Source organism: Struthio camelus, chromosome 6 (assembly GCF_040807025.1).
Source record: "Struthio camelus isolate bStrCam1 chromosome 6, bStrCam1.hap1, whole genome shotgun sequence".
Lineage (NCBI taxonomy): Eukaryota > Metazoa > Chordata > Aves > Struthioniformes > Struthionidae > Struthio > Struthio camelus.
Window position 1 is genome coordinate 20,029,196 of NC_090947.1, and position 24,680 is coordinate 20,053,875.

General features: G+C 39.4%; 1 protein-coding gene across 15 annotated transcripts in view; it reads right to left on the reverse strand.

Annotated features, from left to right (window-relative positions):
- The window catches only part of OSBPL6 (oxysterol binding protein like 6), a 97,896-nt gene extending 84,131 nt beyond the window's left edge, over window positions 1-13,765 (reverse strand). For 3 of the 15 annotated variants that reach the window (XM_068948413.1, XM_068948412.1, XM_068948408.1), the window contains exon 1: window positions 12,868-12,945. The gene's annotated coding sequence lies outside the window, so the exon portion shown is untranslated. Of the gene's footprint in view, window positions 1-12,767; window positions 12,957-13,180; window positions 13,291-13,609 lie in introns of those variants that run through there. The other 12 variants (XM_068948419.1, XM_068948417.1, XM_068948418.1 and 9 more) reach the window with 9 other exon arrangements.
- Window positions 13,766-24,680: the final 10,915 nt, after the last annotated feature.

A 24,680-nucleotide genomic window follows, 5' to 3' on the forward strand; every position in this document is an offset into this window, starting at 1 on the left:
ACTGACTATCAACATATTCTGCATCCTGAAATGCTGCCACTAGCACTTATTACACCCACAAGGTCAATGATAACCTGGCATTATCACTCAGTGGCTTTTATCTTTCATAAACATACTCAGAGGCATTTTCAATTTCAGAATCATGCTTTACCCTATATAATATAAAGAGATATAAAAAGATATTATTTGTATTTAAGGCTGGAGGAGCAGAAAACAGGAGCTGTATTTCCCTATTTTAAATTATTATGCATTCTGAAACGTTATTAGAACAAGTGACAGTGGTGAACTGCACTCAACAGATAAATAACAGGAAAATTAAAGTAAGGATTATCCTTAAAATTAATAATACTGACAGCATGTTAATTTTCAGAGGAACTACATGAATAACTGAGGAGTTAAAACGTTCCTTCATAACTCCAAACAAACAAACAAAAATTTAATGTCTTTTTATGTATGTGTACTTTGTTTTCAATTTTCAGCTAATTTTTGGAAGGTGTTCTTGCTTGTGTCAATACAGATATTTATATGTAGGGCGTGGAGTTTACAACACCCGTAGCTCTTCATTTACTTCAGTGGGGCTCTAGGAGGATACTGCTCGAGCACGTCAAATTGCAGGACAGCGATATTACAGAATCACAGACTCTTGCTGATCCACACTGATCTTCAATTAAAACAAATTATTTTTACAGAATTAAAATCATACTTAGAAGTAGGAAAGTGGGAGGGAATCTGAAAATCAGAATGTTCTCATGAGGAAAAAGAATATACACCTGCAATTCTATTAAGGTTGACTGTCAATGCACGGTTCACCAAGGTGGAGACATTTATTACTGTAAATGCATAATCATGCTCTTAAAGCAGACTGCTAGACGTTTTCTTTCATGACAACATCAAACCTCTTTACCCTTATATCATAAGTATCCTCAAATGCCAGGATCCTCTCCATGCCTCCACCATGCTGTTAACAGTGACCGGACTACATGCGAGGTCTTGGCCAGAGCCCAGAACACATGCTGACTAGCGTATGCTCTCATTCAACAGGGTCTATTAAGTGCTCCTTCTCTCCTTGTTTATTGACTTGAACAAATCAGCGAACGCTTTCCTCACTCCGAGGACTTTCTGTTCTCATTAGAGATACTGAGACATTTGGATTTTCTAGAGCAAGATTCAAAAGACTGACAGGATTCTACAGATAAATTTGTATGAACTGATGACCAAAACGCAAGCATTCTCTCTCCTGTTTCAGAGGAATCCCTCATGCTTATGAAACAGAACTGTTCTGTACCACAGCTGAAGCAGAAAATGCAATAGAGGGTTTTACTTCATATTTTGCTCGCCTTGAAGACCTGAACAGTTTGGGTTTCAAACTGTAACTCAAGTTATCAGTTTTGCCTCAACTTCTAAGGCATATACAACTCAAGAACTGAAGTTCAGTGTCTCCTTTTTAAGCCTGTTACTGTTGGCTACTGAACTCAGAGCTACTGACAAATTTCCTACATTATCTGATAGCAGCCTCTAGAACTCAGAATACTTCTGAAAACAATATAAGATGCAAGAGTAATGCCAAAAGTATAAATGATAAAACCCTACTATTTTAAAAATCATAATAGACACAACTAAAATAGAAATACAGCCAAAATTTTCTCCTTCTGCTCCTTGTTATCTTTCACAAATTAGCAGCTCCGGTTATGTGAAGGGTAAATTAATATTTGTAAATTCCCTAGAATAAAACTGTTGGAGTGCATTGACTCTGAGCCATCTATCATCCAGGCAGTACAACTATATTGTGATATATATTTATACATAAATGTTACCTAAAAATAGTACTATGCATTACCAGTTGTAGTACTGTCACTTTTACAAATAAACATTTAGAAAGTTACACCAGCAGACTGAATTGCCGAGAAGATTCTGAGCTCTACTCAAAAGAAAAGTGAGAATGATTCAGTGTTTTTCAGTTGAAATTTTTCATTAACGTATATTTTTGTACTGAATGAACAGACAAAAAAAATTAATTTACTTTTTTTTTTTTTAAAAGAAGAAGGAACTTTCTGATATTGGGATATGAAACTCCTAAAATATTTTGTAAATCTTGCCACTTTTTTATCTCCATATCAAATTCCAAGTTCTGCTACAAAATTTTCCCTCTGGAGGAAAAATCATTCCAACTGTAAGGACAGCAGTAACTTTTAAAGTAACTCATTTTATTTATGCTGCATTCACCAGTTCTTGACAATAGCTACTAAGTCAGCGTGTGTGTGAAGGTGTCAGAAACTTCAGCCAACATAGCCGTTTATATAGAGGAGAAATTCCTCTGCTGCATACAATACCTGTTCCAAAATTAATTTGCATCATAAAATAGCAGTAAAATACTCCTTGAAAGACTACCAATGAAATATGCTAAGGAAGAAAAAAGGACTTGTAAGATTATACTACTGTTACACTGCTATGCCTAACAAATAAGTGTTTTAGAGAAGTTTCCTCACTACTCAAAATTTTAAAAGGAAGGTTAATAAAAACACTAATCCCATGGTATAGAATAAAAGTGCACTTGAGATTTTCAATTTAAAAACGCAGTGTTCTTGAACGTAAATCTCAGATTAACCCTTATTTCCTTTGATTTTAGCATGTATCCTGAGGCAGAAAAATTGCATCTATTTTATCAAACTGAGCTTCACCCATGCCTTTGGAAAAGTTTCCAAGTTTCATTCCACCTTCCTTTATTTTTTGAACTCTCTGTAGTGCTATAAAGTGCCCTGGACTTAAATTCTAAACTGCAATCAGAGCCTGAATCCTCAGCAAGACAATGAGCAACTGTGACAAACGACCATTATGAACTTGAAGTCTATTGTTAATATCTCCTTGTTATTTAATAAGCTTTCAAATATTTGTTTTAGTATTTGAAACTGTTTGTAAAATGTTATAACCTCTCCTAAATGTTCCAGTAATAGCACTGCAAATGGTTTGCTTAAATTTTGACTCTCTGTCATTCACTCCTTCTCCGCAGAAAACAGTGTTACACATTTTTCTTTAACACTGACTTTGCCCTTTAAAGCTAGATTGTTTAATGGGAAATATAATTTCATATGCAGAAAGAATTGGAACACGGTACTAAACATGCTGAAACATGTAAAACATTAATTATGATGAAAAACACCGAAATACGCTGCTGACCTTGTTGCAGGGTTGCTAGCCAAACTATATAGCCATGGAGGTTACTAGATGCAAAGTACATTGTGCTTAGGGACCATAATTATGTCTATTGCCATAACTGCTTGATGCTTTGCTGTCCGGCATGCATCTGTGCTCCAGCTAAAGAAAGCATTCAAGTTTATAAACTCAATCAGAACTGTCCATTGCATTCTGCAGTCTCCAAAAGTAAAAAAAAATTCAGTCCCTGCTTAAAGTTTCTGAACAATAGAGCCAATTTGCTGAATACATGTACATAGAGCTCAGTTCTTCTCCACATACCCCTTTTTCAGAGATGCAACCCTTGCAGCAATTAAAAGCAAACATCATGGGTGATTTTTATATATATAAATATATTTATAAAATATTTATTCTTTTTAAATAAACAGATTTATCTATAGTTTGTGGCTTTTTTCAACATAGTTATGGTACATTTTTCATTTCAAGCTATCCAAGAATCAGAAAATAATTAGACCAGAAATAACAGAAGGTGGCAGGGGATAACAATACCAGAATAAATTTACACCATGAGATGTTCAGCCAAAGACCAAGCATAATCCTGGAACCGGACAGGTGACAGGCATCAGAGATGAGGGTGACAATGCTTTCACACATGGCTGCGGTAAAGGTTTGGCCAAGTTAGAATATACTTTTTAAAAAATAAAGGAAAGTATGCATTGTAATTATTAAGTTTTAAAAGCAATAATTAAATCTGCCACTATCTCTCCTCTTCTTAGTGAAACTCATTCAAAACATCATTTAGATTTGTGGTACATTTTCTCTTCTTTGAGACAGACAGCAACTATAGTGGAAAAGATAAGAGCTATGAACAGAAACTATGTTCATTGTTACAATTAAGAAGAGCAACCAGCTACTTCACAGATCCAAAAGCAATTTTTACATGGCCAGAAAAAGAAAGTAAAAAGCATATCACAGATTCATTTCAAAACGACTTCCTCAAACTCAAAGATATTCTATAAGCAGACGGAATTATTAAGCAGTCTTGTGTTTGAGGTGTAGCCACTTTGACTAATTCTAATCCTAATATTCTGATCTGAGTCCCATCCTATTAATCCTGAACTCACATTTCACAAGAAAATGTAACCACTATTCCATTAATTAGAAGAACGAGACAGAAAGAGGTGACTGGTTTCTCTTTGTTGGTTCTGTCACGCAACTGTATTTACAATGACTGGGCAGAGGACATATTTCATCCTCCAGATTGCAACGTGCAGCTACTGAAGAAAATACCCTGTAATTTTTCTTAAAGATTATTTTGCGTGCATGTCTCTAAATCATATACTGCAAACTGAGTGCTGGTTTTTGTGTAGGTTACACTACCAGTCAAAGAAGGGACTGAAATAAGTCTGCTCCAGTAGAACATCTATTTTATGTTTAGTGTCACATGGTATATTTGCACAGCCCCACAAATACAGGTCACAGCTCGGGTGCAATAGAGAAGTGTTATCTTTTTTCAGTCAGAGAATTGCTTAATTTCACCCGTGATTTTGTCACCCAAGAACATTAAACCAGGTTGGCAACAATGACCTGACCGCAGTCACCAGGAGTTACATACACAAAAGAAGCACAGATGTCAGGTGTAAGTGAACTTGGAAAGCCTAATTTCATTTAGCTGACAGAAACAAGGGGGGAAAAAAAGCTGGATTTTACGCATGAACATCCATTACAATGAAAGATATGGAATTTGTAAGGCTACAGAACTAACCTTCCAGTACCAATGGTGCACTGATACTGAATGATCAATAGCTTCACTTTATAGCATTCGCATCCTGTTTTCCACAAGCATCTTTTGGAGAAATCTTGTTTTATAGAAACAGATTAAAACCAAGAAATACAGGCTTTAAACAAGACAGACATGTAATTACTTTCCAGAGGGACGTGTGTCATGCTCACTAACTATCCCTCTCCTCTGACCCTGAGATGACTCAAAAACAACTTCCAGTTTCAGATCTCAACAAGCTGTTTTCTTTTCAAGCTTTTTCCTTTTAACCAAATATCATTTCCACTGTTAGCCTCCCCCAGCTGACCTAATACATTCTGAAGGAACCATGTCACACTAAACTTAGCATCCCAGTTTTGCATTTGCAAGTTGAAATTCCTTTAATCTGGTATATTTGTTGCCATGTCTGTGGTTCTACCTCACTGGTTTTGTCTTTCCAGTTTCTACAGAAGACCAATTTATAGCAGATGGCAACATGGCTGATCAGTTGCCCCCTACCACTTTCCTGAAAGTTTTTTTTCCTAGAAAATAAATTGAAAAAGCTTTTATCTTGGGGCCAAAACCTCAAAAATCATAATCTCAGAAGATGAGACTTTGTCTACGCGGACTCCTTTCCCTCACACAAAGGTGCTACTTCTCAAACAACAGTGCTGTTACTTTCCAAGCAAGGTGGAATTCTATTTTCATGAATTCATTTTCAACACAGGAGGGAAAGCAGCAGCTGAAAGTTGTTTTCCTGAACAAGATCACAAAAGTTCATAAACTAAAGATTCAGGCAACCCTGAGCAGGCCAGGCAAAAGAGCGCTCATTCGGTAAAAGCAGGGACGAGCACCCACCAGCCACCCCACTGCAGAAACACGGTTAACCACACAAGGAAGAGAGACTGCGAGGCCAGAAGTGAAACCAGAGGTGGAACCACCAGTGCACCCATTTGCAGTCAGGCCTGTAAGACTGTTCAAATAGCCTCCTGTTGATCCAAATACTCTTTAACATCACCTTATCCATATCCCACTGTTAGGTTCGGCATAGGGGAACGGGGTGGGGTGGCCGCAAGAACAGAAACACATCACTCGGTGACGCACACTCTGAAATCGTTTTTACTCAGCAAGATGGCTGCAGTGGATGGCCAGCAATTTCTAGTCTAACATGTCTAGTCTATGACATGGGCACAGACATAGCACACACAAATGGAGATGCAGTTCAGACTGCCACCAGAGAGCCAGGGTACTCATCCCAGCCACTCACCGCATCCAAGTCCTGGCCAGCCCCTACCCCAAGCTGTTCCCTCTCTGCCGTTCACACAGCCTGAGAGGTCTGTGTGTGTGTGTTGTGCCCCATCAACTCCCTCCCCACCCCAGCTATTCTTTTCATTATTTATTGCTTTCTAATTTAAATGGTCGGCATAAGCAGATGATGCCCTCACCTATTCTATGGTCCCAAGCCAATCTCTGACTTTCTCTATACCTAATGCCACACTGCAGCCACTACCAGGGTTTCTGTAACTCTTTAGTCTTCCACCACAAACGTGTCAGAAAAAGTTTAAATTTAACAACTGTTACAGAATAAAATTCTTCTGCTGCTTGTTCATTTTCCAGCTCATACAGGATTAATTGAGCGAGTCACAGGTGGGCACACGTAGCCCAGGTCTGCTTTCCTTGCACTTTTGGGTAGCTTTCATCAGACAGATAACATCGGTTCCACAGGGCCTTTTCTTTGGGCAACCTGAGCTTAAAGGACCTCTCTGCTACACTGTCCAACAAACTACTTCAGTGATATACAAGTGTTCTCTAAATTAGCCGTATGGACCCCAGAGCTTTAGCCAGTGCTCACTCTATCTCCTAGAATTACAGTTTCACGTTATTTGCATTCAGATTGTTTCTAAAATGCGTGCATGCAAGTGTAATTCTTGATGCAGGCACGTATGCCATATTCTGATCCTAAGCCTCTCTGAAAAGGAAGAACACTGTAATGTTTTTAGCATAAACTCCTCTGCCCTTGATCTATTAATTTTTCATGCTTCCAACTTTAAAATTCAAAAATCAGTGAATTTTCCCGGGCCCTATCACCATTTGTACTTGTTCTTCTGTTTCTAGGTTCTGCACTGAACTAGCTCAGCGGATACTGCAGTGCTCTTGAAGCTGTTTTATTCCTCCTACTTCACTGAACATATACAGTTTTATTCTCATAGAAGAATTATAACTGCTGTGAAAGCACATTACAGAAAGAGATGGATTTCTGCACAAAAAATGTATCTTCACAGGTGTTTCCTAACTGGAAGCAATAGAAAACTTCCATTCATCATCTAAAAAAGGACGTCATAGACCCAGATAAGGTACCTTAGATTGATCCATAGCTCATTCTTACACAAATGTTAGTTACTTTTGGTTTAGTCCTTGTTTTTGTAACAAAACACCCACAAATGTGTACCCTGCTGCACAGACATAATGGATTCTAACACACTATTTTAATACCTTTGAACTCTTTACAAACATAATTCACTAACTTAGCCTCATCAAAATCAATACACTGGTACAAAATAGCTTTGTACTAACAGAGCAGCATTGGCATTAGAGGACAGGACTATGTCCAGTATCACATACAGATAAACTAATCCAGCCTTTTATGTAAAGAAGTTCCTTGACATCTCCATTTGGACTACATCATCTGCATTAATAGGGGTTAAGCATAGCTTTTGTGATGGAAAATATCAAAATGTTAACTTGAACTGAAAAATAAGTTTTTAAAATATAGTTTCAGGGCCAAAACCACTTGCATCTCAATTTGCACTGTAAAATGGAGACAATAAAGGTCTTTTACTTCAGCAGACAGTTAAGAAGGCAAAGCAGTCAGATCCCACCGTGTGGGACCGTACTCAAGACTGGACTTTCTATCTGCAAACTTCTGGATAAAATTCCACTTATCCACCTTATTCTCAGCTGGAAGAAACATGCAGAAAAAGACTTATAAATCCATTTCACTGCAGTGGCAAGAGGGCTTAAATTTCAAAACTTTGATTAAGGGACACAAAAAGTTTAAGTATTCTGCTAGAAATACAAATACCATCCCCCTGGAGACAACCAGGAAGCCATGTTTCTCAGAAGGAAAATGTCATGAAAATGATTTTTTGAATTTACAGATGCAACACGTCACCTGTTACTTATAAAGTGAAGTTCTTGCAACGCTACCCAAAGTTCACAAGCAACTAATATTTCTTTCCTTTTCATCTCAAGTTCATGTGTCCATCACTTCCCTCACGAAAAGGACTCCCAACTAGTATCTGTCTCTAAGGAACTTAAACCAGTAAGAATATCATTTAACTTGGTTTCAAAATACAGCTGTTCTGTCTGCTACAGTGAGGTATTTCTAAGGATCAGTGTTAAAATTCTCCTAACCTTTCAGACATTATAATTCTAACACATTCCAGACCCTTCCTCTTACTGTTTTTTAATCTCCATCTTCCTTCTCTTCTTTGTAAACTTCTCTTTTTAACATTCACCGTAAGTACATACAAGTAATGAGACGCAATCTTTTTTCTTTTCTTTTTCAGTTGGTAATTGAGGGGCTCACATCATTTGAACAACCTGCCTGTGCGTTTCTCGGAAAGAGAAGGTTGGAATTTCAGCAGCTTACTGCCTGCTGCTACCATCCATAGCTCTGTCTGGCCCTCAGTACACACTGACAGATTTTAATTGCAACTAGCACCTAAACTAGCGACAAGTGCTTTAGGTTTAATAGAAAGAGAATAATACTACATAAATAAATAATAAATACGACATAGAAAATAACTCAGAGTTACTAAGCACCATCTATTTTTCATTGTAACTACCAAGCAGAAGGGTCTGGGTTTTGCCTTTAATGCCAAAACAGTTAGAATCATATAAGAACTTTGGCTGGAAGGAACCTCCAGAGCTCATTCGGTACTAACCCCCTGCTCAGTTTCATAACCAGCTTCAACCCTGTTTTTCCCTTTCAACAGTCATCCCTAGTATTCTAGTACTGAGTAGAGGGTGTTTTTTTCCCCTCCTAGTCTATGCAGCCCAGAAGCTGCCTTAGAAGACACTGATTTGACTGCCTATACGTCATAATTCATAGGTCCTTGTACTATCTTCCACATTTTGCTCTTTAGCTGAACCCTCCTTCACACACATCTCAACTGCCAGCATTACAAATTTCTTCCATTGTTTTTCAACTCTTCTGAAAGAAATAACTCTGAAAAGGGGTTATGCTACAAACACCATTCACCAGAACGTGTGCTGCAGAAGAGCAGCATTTGAAGAAGATTTGCAATTGCCTTCAGGTCTACATTCTGATTTACAGGAAATAACTGAAAGCTGTAGGTTTGTATTCACAGCTTGAAAAACCTAGGTATGGAGATAGGGCAATTAATCACAAGCATCAATAAAAACCAAATAAGTAACACCATTCATAGGAAGAACACTGCTATTATTTCATATTCTCTGCTACTTCGTAACAGTCCATTTCAATTCAATTCACCTTACTTGACACCTTATTACACATCTTCTTCCCCATCAGACTTCTTACAATTGGAGAGCTTCCGTATCTGTCACCACAGCTATGTTTTGAATCTGCCAAAAATTCAATATCCCTCACAAGGCCCGAGCGTATCCCTTTGGTTTGCATACTCATATAATATAACCTGTTGCTACTTCCTTTGACATCTAGAACCTTGATAGAGGAAACTCAACCAATAAAAAAGTAAGCATTGACTTTAGTATTCCACTAGGATTTTTAAAAAATCTCATTAAAACTCAGTTTAACAATGAAACATAAGCCTTAAGGAGATTTTTGAAGAAATTCCTTTTAAAAGTACCCAGGGTAACATTCCCCATGAAAATTATCTACAGAAACAGCTACCTTTCCCCATGCCAGCGTAGCTGCAGGCTCCACCAACAACAAGCAATTAGTTTACGGGCGGGGGGGGGGAGAAGAAAAGACAGCATCCTAATTTTTAATAATCATTTGCATCCATTTGCATACCAATCCATTTGCATCTCTGGGAATTGAGTTGCTCAGTGTTTTAGAAAAGGAGAATTATTTTCTGCTCTATAGATAAGGCATAATGGTTTAATTAGGATACGCTTATTGTATATATACACTTTAAAAATACAGACATACGCACGCACACACACACACATACCCCTTAAGATGTGAATTTCTGGTGGTTCCCCTCTCCATCTCCCATTGCAATATTAACATCAGTGAGAGCAAGTTCACCAGCGTGGCACAGAAGTACTGAACTAGAGGACTCATGTTCCATAAGAAATAGAACTCTCCGGAGGCAAAGCCATGTGGTGCTAGAGACATAGATTCTCAGAAATCTAAGGAAATATATGCAAAAGAATCCCTAGAGAAAATCTGCACTGATACTTCATGTATGGTGCAAAACAAAAGCAAAAACATCTGCTTCTGTCATTCTAAGAAATTCAGGGGTATACTGTACTTTAGAAGAGACATGAGGCATCAAAGTGCAGATTTATGTACATAACCCGCATACACATGTGCCAAAGGAAGGTAAAGGAAGCAGTAATATGAAGATTCTCTGTCTTCATCTCTAGCATGGATTGAAGCAAGAGGTAACAAAGGACACTGCTGTCTCTAGCAGCACATGCAATAGACCAAGAGGTAGAGACTCTTCTGCTGAGAAAGCTAGAATGCTTTATTATTCAATAACCATGGTATCGTTGACATTTGGTCTGATGGGTTATTCAGCTATACTGTAACTGTAACATCTGTAAGCAAAGTCTGATTTTTGATGGTTCTATAAAAAACATCCAAACAGGTATATACAGTACAGGCCTTCCACACCAACACTTGAAAGAAAATTGGTTCATATACTCTTGCAAAAACAAGCAATGTTTTGCCGATCTGAGGCGGAATCTGAAGGGGGCTGGGGGACAGATTAGAAAACATCAGTAGAACCTTGGAGCACAACTGAGATTTAAGAATAAGCTCCTGGAACGGGCTAAGAGCGAAAGACAAGGTAATAAGAAAGATCACTAACACCACAGCTAACACTATGGCTCACAAACACTATGAAGGATCAGGAAGTCTAATAGGAAACTACCAGGAAGTGGAAGAAGCAAGCTTGAGGAACTCCCGTAAAAGTAAAAGGTACCTGTTCTAGTCCTCAGTAGCAAGGGAAAACGTTTAGAGACCCTTCAGTCACAACCCCTACAATATTTAGTTTTTTCTGGAAATATATCCTACCACTTACATGTGTAGAAAAAAAGTAATTTAAATATAAACTTCCTTAAGAGTATTTTCAGTAATAAACTTCTCATCTGATACTTAAGTGGCACACATTTCTGTTGATTCATGTAAAATGGAGAGAAGAAATAAGTCCTCTTCCCGTGAAAACTTTTTAACAAATTAAAATAACTCTATTAATTATATCAAACTATTATATAAAAATAATAAGCTATTATATAAAAATAATGTTCTATTAAACATATAAGATGTGGTGACCCATACCAGCCACCTCTGCTTAACCACTACAGGTCAAGGTCATGTCATTTACACCAAGATGAAACAATTTCATTATAGTGTCTAGAGCTATATGGACAAAAGCTGGTTATTAGAAAAGAACAGTTATAAACCAAACAGAATTATAAAGAAACCATTAGATATTTGACGAGATTTTAATCTATGAGCTGGTATCATTCTGCAAGTTAATCATCTGGAAAACAGGAAATCTGTTAGGAATGCAATTAAATATACTACTTCCATTAAAACTGAGCTGATATAGCTAATTGTACTCCTAAAATAGCAATTTTCTCGCACCTTCACTAAGTAATTTTTTTCATCTGTTCTGTACGAGATAAGTCTATTTAAGGAACACTTTTCACTTAAACTCTCTAATAAGATTTGTGGATACTTTTGTCCTGCTAGATTATCGCATACAAGTTACACTGCAGTTTGCTGTTCGACCTTGGATACCTAATTCACTCTGAGAAGCACAGCGAGTTCTTTTGTTTCATTTACTGTTAGTCCACAGTATCTGTACTGCTGAAGCTTTTGGGAAGAACATAAACAACACAGTCTTGCAGCACGCAAAGGCAGCTATAAAATAAAATTAAATGAAGGAACAATGACAAAAACCCACGTCATTTTGGTCATTTTAAGCATCAGCACTTCTGGGAAGCAGATGATTTCCACCGCTTTAATGAATCCATACCTACTCAAAATACGTTACAGTCTTGCAGCATTGCTAGGAAATTAAGAATAAAGGCCACTCTTTTTTTTTTTTTTTTTGAGGAGAGAGAGAGAATGATAATAAAAAGGTACCACCAGAGTGTATCAATTTAGTAATTTCTGATCTGCAATTCATTCTCACAGAACAGAGAGTTTATCAGGGCATCTGAAATTGCTCTGCATGGGGGAAGGGGGGGGGGAAGACTTCAGGGGGAACCAGTTCAGCGCCCAGAGAGCAGGCTCGCACCCATCCCCTCCCCGGCGCGGGGGCAGTTACATAACACCGCTCCCCCCGCCGCTCCCGATGCTCCGCTTCGCCCGCGGCTTCGCCGCAGCAGCCGCTACAGGATCAGGCCGCGACGCCGCCGCCGCCGCCGCCGCCGGGGAAGCCCGGGCGCTCCCGCAGCGCGGTCCCGGCCCGGCCCGGCGGCAGGCAGCACGGCCGCGGCCTCAGCCCGGCGGCCCCGGTCGGAGCCCAGCGGCCGCACCGCAGCCACGGCCCGGCGCACGCCGGCCGCCCCCGGCCCGGCCGCCCCCCCGCCCTCGCGCCGCCGCCAACCTCCTCGCCGGGACCGCGGCGCCGCCGGCTGCCGCTGCAGCCCGAGGGCTGCGCCCGCCGCTCACCGCAGCTCCCGCCGCTCTGGCGGAGGAGGCAGGGCGCCGCCGCCGCAGCAGCCCCCGCCCGCCCGCCCGCCAAGGTGCCCTCCGCGCCGCCCGCACCCACCTGGGGCAGCGCTCGCCGCCGGGGGATGGCGGCGCCGCCGCCGCCGCGCCTGGCCCGCGCCTGCCTGCCTGCCTGCCGCCCCGCGCCCCGCCCCGCCCCGCGCCCCGCAGCGCCGCCCCGCGCCGCGGTGACAGCGGGCGGCGGCGGGGACCCGGCCCGGCCCGGCGGAGGGGCAGCGCCCGCGCAGCGCGGCTGCGGCCTGCGCTACGGGAGCCGCGGCGGGACCCGCGGCCCCGGCGCGCAGCCCGTCCCCAGCTGGGCTCCGCGGCGGCCGGCACAGAGCGCCTCGGCCTGACCCCGCGTCCGGACTTACCCCGAAAGCGCGTGAGCAACAACGGGGAAGCGTCACGCAGGAAAAAGAGGCCTCCGGCAGGCGCGGGGCGGGAAAGCGGCGTGAGACAAAGGGCTGCAGTTCAAAGGCGTGGGGTGCAGGCAGGCGCGGCGGGGGCTGCCGCCTTTCCCCCACCCTTCGTTGCGATAAAAGCAGCACCGCGCTGGGGCACCGTGGCGCTGGCGCCCCCGCTCCCCGCCGCTCTCATCCTAGCCCTTGACTGGGGCTTTGTTCGCTGTGGAAAACCCGTACGATAGACTCCGGCAAAGCGGAGGAGAAATTACTCCACCAGTGTAATCTACATTAGCTTTCTCTTTTTTTTTTCCTCTCCTCTCTTCCTTTTTTTTCCCGCCTCCCTTCTGTAGATCCAGGGTTACAGTTCTCACGACACCCTTGACCGCTTACACGCACCTGCGAAGAGAGGAGGTTGTACTGGCTCCAGCAGAGAGGACACGCGGCGGTGCAGGCCATCCTGCCCCGGCCGCACCGCTCTGGCTCTGGCTCCCCTCAGCCCCCCGAGCCTTCGCCGCAGCCGGGCGCTGCCGGTCGCTCCCCGTCCCCGGGGCCGGCGAGGCCGAGGCCCCCGAGCAGCCACCGCGGCCGGACACGTGGGCTGCGCTCCTGGCGGGCCCACGCAGCCCCCCAGCTCTCCGGTTCGCAGCAACCAGATGGGAAAGGTATGCTGTTACGCAAGAAAAGCTGTTGAAATACCTGGAGAACTAGATGCCACTGCTGGCACATTTCAATAAAGGAAGGGGGGGGGGATAACAAAGCAGCAAATTCCACGGGAAAAAATACTGAAGGTTTTACAAGATTCCACAAATCAAATTACTGAGGCCCCCGCTACTCATTAATCTAAGTCAAACAGGGAGGTTAAAACATCTTGGAACTGGCATTTTAGTCTGCCTGCAGACTCAGGCTAAACGGTGCTGGTTACCGTTTTCCCATTTCTAAAACTCAGTTCGAGATTCTGTAGCATCGTTGTGCAGCAAAGGGGCGCTGAGGAGGCAGGACACACAAGCTGAGCCTCCTTGCCTATTGTAGCGGAGCCCTCCAGAGCAGGTTATCTTGACATAGTTTCTTTAATGCAACTTCTGGGGTAAGCGTCTCCAAAAATATACTTTATTCTCTCAGCTGAACCTGCAATTCTCTTTCTGAAGGCAGCTGAATAAAGTAAAGGAATTCATTAATCAACACAGATATTTTTGTTTTATGTTCTAAGAGTTGAGGCAGAATAAACATTAAGCAGGATTCTGGGAGGAGTCATAGAAAGAAAGAGGAATACACAAACAGCACTCTTAATTGTTTATGATCACAAAGTAAGTTTCCATATAAAATCTATGGAAAAATATAAGTTAAAAAACCACATACCTTATGGAAAGGTTAATGCTATAAAATATGTATCCATTTATTCTTCTCTTAAAAGAAATAAGCAGCAAGACCAAGGGATTAAAGGGACCATTCAACAATACCATTCCTAATTTCAGTCAAGCGTCCACTCAACATTTCTAACCCAAAAAAAGAGAGCTAGGGATATAAAAAAACTACAGAAAACTGCATTGTTTATTAGCTGGCTTACAGTCTTGCTTCGGAACAACTTATTATTTAATATTCTCTAAATAATCTTGATACCAGTCTTGATACCCACTCTTGAGAGTGGGTGCTCTACACAAATTTTGTTACTAATTTACCTATACTTAAACTAAACAGACACAAACATGTAGGAAGGTAGTAGAAATATTTTTTAAACCAATACAATTATCTTACAAAAAGGATGGATCACAAAATGCTAATAAAGTGTATGCGCATGCAGAGACACCCCTCGAACTTTAAAGGCTTACTTACATAAATTTTGAATCCTGAAATAAGTCATCATTTGGATGGATTCACACTGCATTACAGGGTTAACAGAGGAAAATTATGACCATATCACTTCAGAAACATGAGCAAGAGTTTTTGATGTAGGCCAGTCCTAAGTAATCTTGTACGAATTTTGGAAATCAGTCTGGTTGTTACCCCAGGACATGAGGACTCCTTTCACTGATGTTTTTGCATAATCTACGCTACCAGGAACAAACTTTTGAATGTACTGTTGAAATCCTGAGATAAGAACACAGACATAGCAGAGAAGCTGTACTCTCTTTTGTCCACCTGTTCTTCTCAAGCGTAAGCCTGATTGACTATTGGGAAGCATGTTTTCCAAAGAAGAGCAGAAATCTCCATCCAAAAAAAAAAAAAACAAACACACACACACACTCCACAGGGTACACAGGGTAAATCATAAAATTATTTCCACAAGTCTTGGCAAGACACAAATGCCTTTAAAATATCCCATTCTTTAATTTGAGCAGCAGGGAAGTTTACTAAAAATAACATGAAGTGTTTGCATACCACCCACATGCTGAGGCTAATCAGATATATGGGCATTAAAAATACTTTCTTATAGAATCATAATAAATTATTTTTCATTTTCTCTCATATTAGCAGGAAAATAAGTAAATAAAATGCTAGATTTGCCTGTGGAGTTATTCCTTTTATTTCTTTGCTGTTTATTGCTAGGGTTTGTATGTGTGAAATCAGTCCCTTTAGGCAAGGCATAGGAAGTTTCTCAGCTCTCAGATACATGTTTTTATTAAAGACTTTTGCAGATTATGCCTTTTTGCAGGTTAATTCAAACAAAGCAGAACTGTGAGAGAACACCACTAGTGAACTGGAAACGCTTTAAAGAACGAGCACAAAGTAGCATTAATGAGCACAAAGCACCAAAGAGCATTAACGAGCGGTCAATAATTAAGATAAGTTAGGCAGAGTGAGATTCAGGAGGTAGCGGGAGAGTCACGGCAAAGCAAGGTGAGTGCTGTAAACACCGCGAAAGACTAGTACCAGAGAGAGAAAAATAACGTGACCTGGACTGTAAGAACGTAAGAAGACTGAGAAGCAGTCTCCAAAAATCAGCAAGCGCAACTGACATCGTGATTAACTTCATTCTGAGTAGGAAACCGGACCAGCTTCCTGTTTCTTTCACGGTTATTCACTACCCAACACAACATTATTTAGTTGTTTGAATCTTCCTTAGGACTGACTGACTTGGAATACTCCTGGCTGAACGCTGTAACACTCAGATAGCACAAAGTTACTTCTGCAAAGGACCAAGAATCTGCAGTTTCCTGATGATGCAAAATTACGGTAGGCAGAATTAGAGCTGACTGGGAGCATTTGCCCAAGGGTCTCACAAATACTAAGTGATACGGCAGTAAGATGGCAGATGAAATTCTATGTCAATAAATGCAAGCTAGTATAAGTAGCAATGGAAACAACTCTAAACATACACAATAACGGGCTCTAAATTAGCCTGTAGCAGTTGGAGTCTTTGTGAATAGTTCTCTGCAAACATTAGCTTACTACTCAGCAGTAGACAAAAAGGCAAACAATGCTAGAAATTACTACAAAAGCAAGTGAGAACAAACAGCAGACCTCATTACACCACTATATGAATCTCTTGTGTACTTGAGTACTGCGTACGGTTCCGGTTCATACAAAAACGTAGAACTAGAAAATGTATATACAAAGCTAAAAGAATATCCAGAGGTATGGAGAGACTTCTGTGTGACGAGATATTTCTAACAAGAAAACAGGCCGAGAAAGGACAGTCTTCTGATCTGCAAGATCATGAAGGACAGGAAGGAGGCCAATAGGAAATGATTATGCACTACTTGTCAATATATAAACCTTAAGGGAGGCCCAGTAAATGGTCAGGCAATAGATTTAAAGCAAAGAGAGGGGAAGACCTTTTCCATGCAAAGTATTATTACATTGGATGCCTTGCTGCTCTGAGAAGCTACAGAACCGAAGAGACAGACGTATTTAAACAGGGATTACACGAATGAATGAATGAAGGGTATCAGTAGCTATTAAGCACAATGATTTCCCTTTCAGCTCCTACTTAAAAGGTGCCTGCCTGATGCCTGCTGAAAGCTGCCAGAGAAAGAACGCTCTTTACAAGCCTTGTTTCAACACTCTTCTTCGCAAGCACTGGTTTCCAGCCATTGTGGAGAATGGGGTGCCAGATTAAATGGACTTTCACTCTGAGTCTGCACAGCCATTCAGATGATTTAGTCCTTTCTTTCTACCCAGTTATATATGAGAAAACAAGGATACGCATCACCTCTGAGGTATGAAACGTACTCCTGCCTTTCCCTGTCCTCCCTGCGAGTAAAATTATAAACTTAGTTCTGCATTTTCCTGTTTTGGTGTTTTTTTATTCCCCTGAAGAGAATCTGGGAAAACGTTTTTCCCAGTTCTCTTCTCTTACCATTTTACTCTTCAGTGATTAGATCTACTGAGAGTAGGCACAATCCATATGCACTGGTCTGTTCTTCTCAGCACTATTTTTCAATCTTCTTTACACAAAATTGGGACAGTACATAGCAAGGGAAATCCTAAAGTGTAATAACATAAGACATACACAAAATCCACTAAAAGACCTTGCATATTGACAGATCATCACAGGAATAAAATCTAAACAATTCTTTGACATCCTGGAATAGAAAGGAATAGTGACTTCTTCTCACTGAAAAAAATGCAAAAGCAAGTAGAAACTCTCAGCCTTAAAACTCAAATGATAGGTAAACATCTTACATAGGAGGAATTTCTAAGAACTACATTAAGAATACTCCAATTAAATACAAGAAACTAGAATTCCGTAAAGCAAATCTGAAGCGAGTTTGGCATAACTCCAAGAATCCCTGAAGACAAACATATGATATATCAGCCCGAGTGGTAACATCTAATATAAACAAAAGCTGTATGGTTGATACCCTGTACAGGTAGTATCTCTACTCAAAGATAAAGAAAATAGTTTGTTTCATACTTGATTTCAGCAATGGATACTACTTCCATGGCCTTGTCTTGAACAGAATGGATACGATTTCTTTTCTGCTTAGGCTACAAAAGCAAAGCACTACAAACACTTTAAACTATGTATTTTAAACAACAACAAAAAGAAATAAAATTGTGTTGGCAAGCGTTGTAATAAACTGCACTCTAGTTTATATTCCAGATCAAATTATTTTAAAGCCTCCATATTTAAAAGGCCTTTCTCTCAGTACCTCCCCTAGAATAGCTCCATAAGGGCTCACTAGGGTAGGTTTCCAACCCCGCTACAGAGATTACTAAATTTCATACTGTACGCTGTAGCGTCTAGCTGCATTTCACAACACTATCCCAAGAATCACTGAAAATCTTATAGCAACCTTCTCTCTCGTGTGCGTGGCAGAGAATTTTGAGTTTTTTGAGGAAAAAAACGGAGTAATTGTTTAATTTATTCTTTTGTTTTACATCCTGGAAACACTGGAAAAAAATAATCAGTTGCAAACAGTTTCAGACTGCCCTCAGTGTACAGTTCCAACAACTTAACATTCCTCTGTACAGGCATTAAGGCCATCTATTTCTCCTTGTCCTTTAAACAAAGGAGTGAAAGACTTACTGTGCTGTATATCTGTGTATAGATATCCAGAATTATGGAAATAATTTTCAGTAGCCAAGTCAGTATGTTGTCACTGAAAACTACATAGCAGTTTTGTAGGTATTCTGCCTACTGACTTCTGTTATTTTTCTTTATTCTGTTGTCAATTTTTTTAAATTATTTTTGATAGGCTTCCAAATGGTATAATGACAGAAGCAGCTGACTTTAAACTAAAATAGACCTTGATGATTCTGGAATATCATATTCTGACCAGAATTTCTCCCTTCCACTTTACCACTGAAGAGAGCATTGGATAGCAGAAATGTTTTCTCACAAACTTTAGCAGTGTTCAAGAAAGCATGTGAAAGCTTCAGTGATGATTCGCTCAGGAACATCTCAAAACGTTTTGCTATGTCAGTACATCAAGTCAGTAAGCACTTTTAAAGTAAACACAGGCCCCAGTGACAGGCTGGTCAAACAGATCCATTCTTCCATTTATAGTTTCACACTATCACTTAACACTGAGAAAAGTACAGATGAGCATAGTTTGCAGGCATCATTTGGCTCAGTAACAATAAGAGGCGGAAAATGTGAGGCAATGTTTTCAATTACATTTCAATTTATACATGGAAAACCACTGTACAGGTAAACATAGGCGTAGTCCTGGCCTTGCACTTTTCATGCGTTTTTCATAGCCTCCTGAGAGGGGACAAAAATTGATGACTGATGTAAAAGAATTTGTTGACAATACAACTCATCTAAGCGACAGCTCAATTAATGTGCAGACCTGCAAAAAAAAATGTGACTAATAATCAGTTACGAATGCTCAAGTTCCATATTTTATAAGTGGTATTTTCCTTCATAAAAACTTGTACTTCATTTTTTATTTTAAACCAAGAGCCTGGAAAGATTCTTGCCATCTACTTCCATCCATTACACAATACAAAAGTTAGTATTTAAAGTTCCTGTATACCTCCAGTCCTCACAAGAAGAGGGTGCTGGCTAGCCTACCAGCGATGACATTTAGAATTTCTGCATTGTCAAATATCTGGCTGCTATTCGAAAGCTCAGAACGAGCAGGGAAATGTCATTAACTTGTTTAGTTTGGAACATAATGGTTAAATTAGCTTTTCCTTTTTGGCACACAGAGCGTTTGTATGGATAGTGCATCTTTCCCAATGACAGGATGTTATTCATCTGACAATTTAATAATTCAAAAAATGTGCATTTGTGTGCCTGTGTGTGTGTGTGCAGGGGAGCTGGGCAAGACTGGGATCTATTCCCAGCAGCAGCTCTTAAGAATTCTTAATAACGGATTATAGAGTAGATGACAGTTATTGTTTGTCTGTGGGAAGATTCCTATTGTGACATACTTCAGCTTCAATTACGCATTGGTAGTGTTGCACACAGGATATTATATTTCTAATGACTCTCAAGCCATTTGGAAACAAAGGACTAAAATACAAATCTACTGGACAATTTATGGATTGGCTCCATCTTAAGGAAAATGGAGCTGGAGGTAAAGAGGTAACAAAAACAGGAAACAGAATAAATAAAATAAATCAGGAAAAAATCTTATGGTCAATTTTCAGTAGATTTCTAGTACAGGTATTAGTTCTACGCCACAACCAGTATGCCTGGCGGTGTACTACAACACAGGGTATCAGATTGTAAAAAACAAACTCAATGCCATAGGAAGGATTAGAGGTAAACATTAAAATGCTCTATTCTGAAGAGTAAGAGAAGATAAGATTTTGAAAAGGAAGACCTTCCCCCATCAGTTAATAATACTGCCGTCAACCAAGCAAGATAAGCATTATAAAATTTATATGCGAAAATATTTTCCCAGGAAAATAAAATTGTCACGAGTCTGATGCCTTATTACATAAAACTTAATAGACATAACTGTTGGATACATACTCATGAAATAAACTATGTTTTTTCCATTGCTATCCTGATGAAAACCACATGCACATATACAGTAAAAACAACATCTTAATTTAATAAACGAATATGCCAATTTTCCCAGAAGACCAGACACAGTGTGGAAACAAAGGTCTTTTTAAAAAATATGCAGTTATAAATATTATAAGAGTTCCAGCATGAGTATATAAAAACATTCAGTGAAAAAGTCAACAATTTAAGCAGAGAAAAGTAGAACTGAAATCATTTTCTTGGGGATAGCGTGAGCTCTTGGCCAAAAAACCAAATTCCACATGGCATAAAAATTTATAACTAGTTTATTTCATCAAGTCACTAGCTGACAAACCTAATCCATCTACAGCGTTCTGTGAAACTTTCATGTAATTCTTTACTTGTACAACTGTATGTATTTCCTAGCAGTGCAAATCAGTAAAGTCCTGTATCTGCATGCATTTCAAAAGTGCTAGAAAATAAGTGATTACTATAGATAAGTGATTTTAGTAAAAAGTTCTCTGTTTTAAGTTATTCTTAAATGGAAAAAAAAAATCAAAAACTGTGCAAGGTAAGAACATAGATGAAAACTTCTGATGCATCTTATAATAAGTAAGCCAAATCAAGTCAGGCTTATGTTTATAAAACTGAAATTGTATTGACTGTAAAAAGGAATCTGTGGAATATTCAATTATTATAACTTTTACAGAAAAAGAACAAGAATACTTTTAAAGTGCTACATGCATGGCTTTGGAAGTCTGTGGACTTATTTCAAAGTTAAAACAAAGTCAAGACCTACAGTGCATGTTTTCATATGCCACTGCCTTTGATTTTGATACTTTAGAAAGTGGATCATCATCCTAATGTTTCACTGATTAAATATAATCATGCCACTCCTGATATCCGTATTTGTAGCAGCCACATTAGAAGGGAGATTTAGCGTGCCCCAAGATGAGCACAGTCAAAATTCTGATACTTAAAATTTTAACGTTCAGCTTCCTTGCAATTTTGTTTGTGAAGTTGCTTATCATTTCAATTTCAGAGAACATTTCCAGTATATACTCGCATTTCCAGTAGTTTCAACGTCCACTTAATTGAAAATGCTCTGTTAACATTGCCCTGGATTTCATTAAATGACATCTGAAGATGTCATTTCAGAAGACAGAACTTAGTCAGTACATTCAGATGGTGAACGGCTGGAAGAATTCCCAGTTCTCATATTATCTTCTTAACTCTCATGCTCAAGATTTGTAAACACTTTCTCTAAATATAGGGTAGGGTAGGGTTGGCAGTTACCTCTTCAGGCTTAACAAGGTCCTGCAAACGTTGTGTGTTAACACAATGCTCCTCCTCTTAGCTATTGCACCTCAGGTTGAAGGTTAGTGGAGCTAATTTAAACAGTACTCTTGTTTTCAGTATTCCAGATTTTCTGTTCAGCGACTAATATTTTCCAAAATACAGTTCTCCCATCTCTTGCCAGTAGTCACAAGTTAGGGTGAAGTTCAGGCTCTCAGTTTACTTTCTTATACTTCTGCCCTACAGATCTCACTTTATATCAGAACACTCGACACCACTTTCTGTGGTGCTACTGCCTTTGTTTGCCAGCAGGTAAAAAGGAATTATCCTAAACATCAAGTTCTTTAGATCTGTTTTAAAGACTCAACGTAGAAGCTGCTTCAAGAAAAGAGAACAGTGAGGTGAGAAATTAGCAAGAACGATAACCTATCCGAGATTTCTCTCCTAGCAAGCCTATCAGTTGAAGTGCTTTAATAAAATCAAAGCCAAAAGAGTAGCTTAAGTTTTAGCCTATCCACTTTCTGTCTTCTGCAGAAAATGCATAAGGGTTTCTAGATCATCCCTCTTTGAACCACAGGAGAACTGATGGCCCAGTCTGAAGCCTCCTGAAATTGCTGCAAATGGCCTACGTAAAGGGAAATAATAACAATAAAAATAATAAAATCATGTTTCTTAACCTCTAGGGTTGGTCAAGGAGACAGGACACTCCCAAGAAAGTTAGAGTTGTTACGCAAGATTGGAGCCAGCAAGTTAGCTAAAAACCCTTTCTGCCCCTTACAGAATTTGTAGGTTTTCAAGAAAAACTGGTAGAAAGAGAATTAAGATTCAGTAGTCAGATACATACTGCTAAAGTAGTTGGAAGAAAAGCACTTATAACAATTATCTGTTATTTATTTCAGGCTGATTTTCCTTAAAGTACAAAGAAAAGTGTCTATGAAACATTATTATTGTTAAATAATTTGGTGTTCCAAAGGTACTTCCATTTTAATGTTAGTTTTTTTATTCTTGTCAGTATCTAATAGGTTTTGACGAGAATCTTCTGCTGGCTGAATATTAGACTGTGCATGTGTAGATTTGTTCATATTTTGATGCAATACGACAGTATGTTGTACCAGGTTTGTACTCCAAGATTTTCTGACATCCTCTACTCAGCATTTAAAAGGCATGAAAAGGAAGTGATCGGGGTACTTGTGAAAAACTAGCAAGGACCACATCAAAATAGCATCGACATTCACATAAACATCCTATTGATATGGCAATCACTTGGAATCAAATTAGTATGACTACTTATTGTATTTTTCCTGACTCCTACTACTATTTAGAAAATGATACATAACCACCATGTGACCCATGATGGATTGCAGCTCAAGAACTTCTGTTCTACGCCAATCTTCACATTTTAGCATTACTTACTCTACCCAATTTTGACTAACAAGCTGCTTAGCAGATCTCAGCTATAAATATTCCTTGGATTGACAGTTATTGTTTAATTTTGTTCTCCAGGCTAAAAGTTTTGTTGTACTGCAAGAATAAAGCATGTGCCCTTCCTTAACAAGCAGAGAGATGAACCAATATTCAGCTTTCCAAGTAAAGCTTTATTGATGAGGGAAAAAAAAAAAAGCATTGCTTAAACACTGTCTCCATTTTATACCACTTTTTTTTCTGTTTGGAATTCATTAAATAAAAAAAAAAAAACTCTTAATTGTGGAGAGTTTAAGTTCAAGTATCAAAATTTATCAAGCCTTTAAAAATCCATTTAAGTTTCCATAAAGAGTACTAAATAGTATGTCTTTAACCTAGGCAATACATTTCATTTTCGTAACCATTTTATTAGCTATCCTGAAAAGAGCTCAACTCTCCCTTTTTTTTTTTTTTTTTTTTAAATAAGAACTAGGAACTAGTACTGTTTCTCCTGTTTCCTTACTATCTGCAGACTGCATTGTCTGCTTTACTATTTTTTTGACTTGTTTTCTATTTTCATAGCAATTATGACAGTTTCCATATCTAGAAACAATGTATTATCAGAATCTGACAATCCTACTGAAATGAGAATGTAATCTGTGCTATGCAGTGTAGTCACATTAATTTTCTGTATTATTCATTTATTGCATTTCAGTTTCACATTCTTTTTTGTCAACTTTACCTTCCATGTAATGCTTCAACTTCTGTATAAACTCAGACACAAATAGAGGAAAATGCGCTGGTTTATACTAGTATGTATAAGTTACATAATCTTCTTCATTTTAGTTGTTTTCATTCAAAAGTAACATAGTGCCACGTACAGTTCAGAACAGCCCCATCATCTACAAAATATATAGATTGTATAGCACTGAATTGTTATTTTCAAACTGTGATATTTATAAAGCACCAAGGCCATAAAGACCATCACCCCTACACAGAGCTGTTTCATGAAGCCTCCTTTAAAGCATTTATAAGCAAGCACAGAGCGAACAGCCGAATCGTGTTTTGTTTTGCGTTTAGCGGCAGATTTCTTTTAGCTCATACACTTTTTTTTTTTTTTTTTTTTTTTGGTCTTCCACAGCTTGAGCTACCAGAACTGCCTTAACCGTTTGGAAGCGCTTCTGTGCTTAAAATGCAATACAGTATTAGGCTGACTCCAAAAGGCCTAATCCTGTTTGTAACTCAAGTTTCTCCTGCTGCATTTGTCCCTGCCAAAATTAGAGGTGGTGAATGAGCTATTTGATCTGAAAGTTGTTTAAGTTGTTCCAATAAGCTCAAGACAGCTACAGCTACATGGTGAACTGTCAGTGCAAGGAGAAGGAACAGAATCATCACACAGTAGAGGAA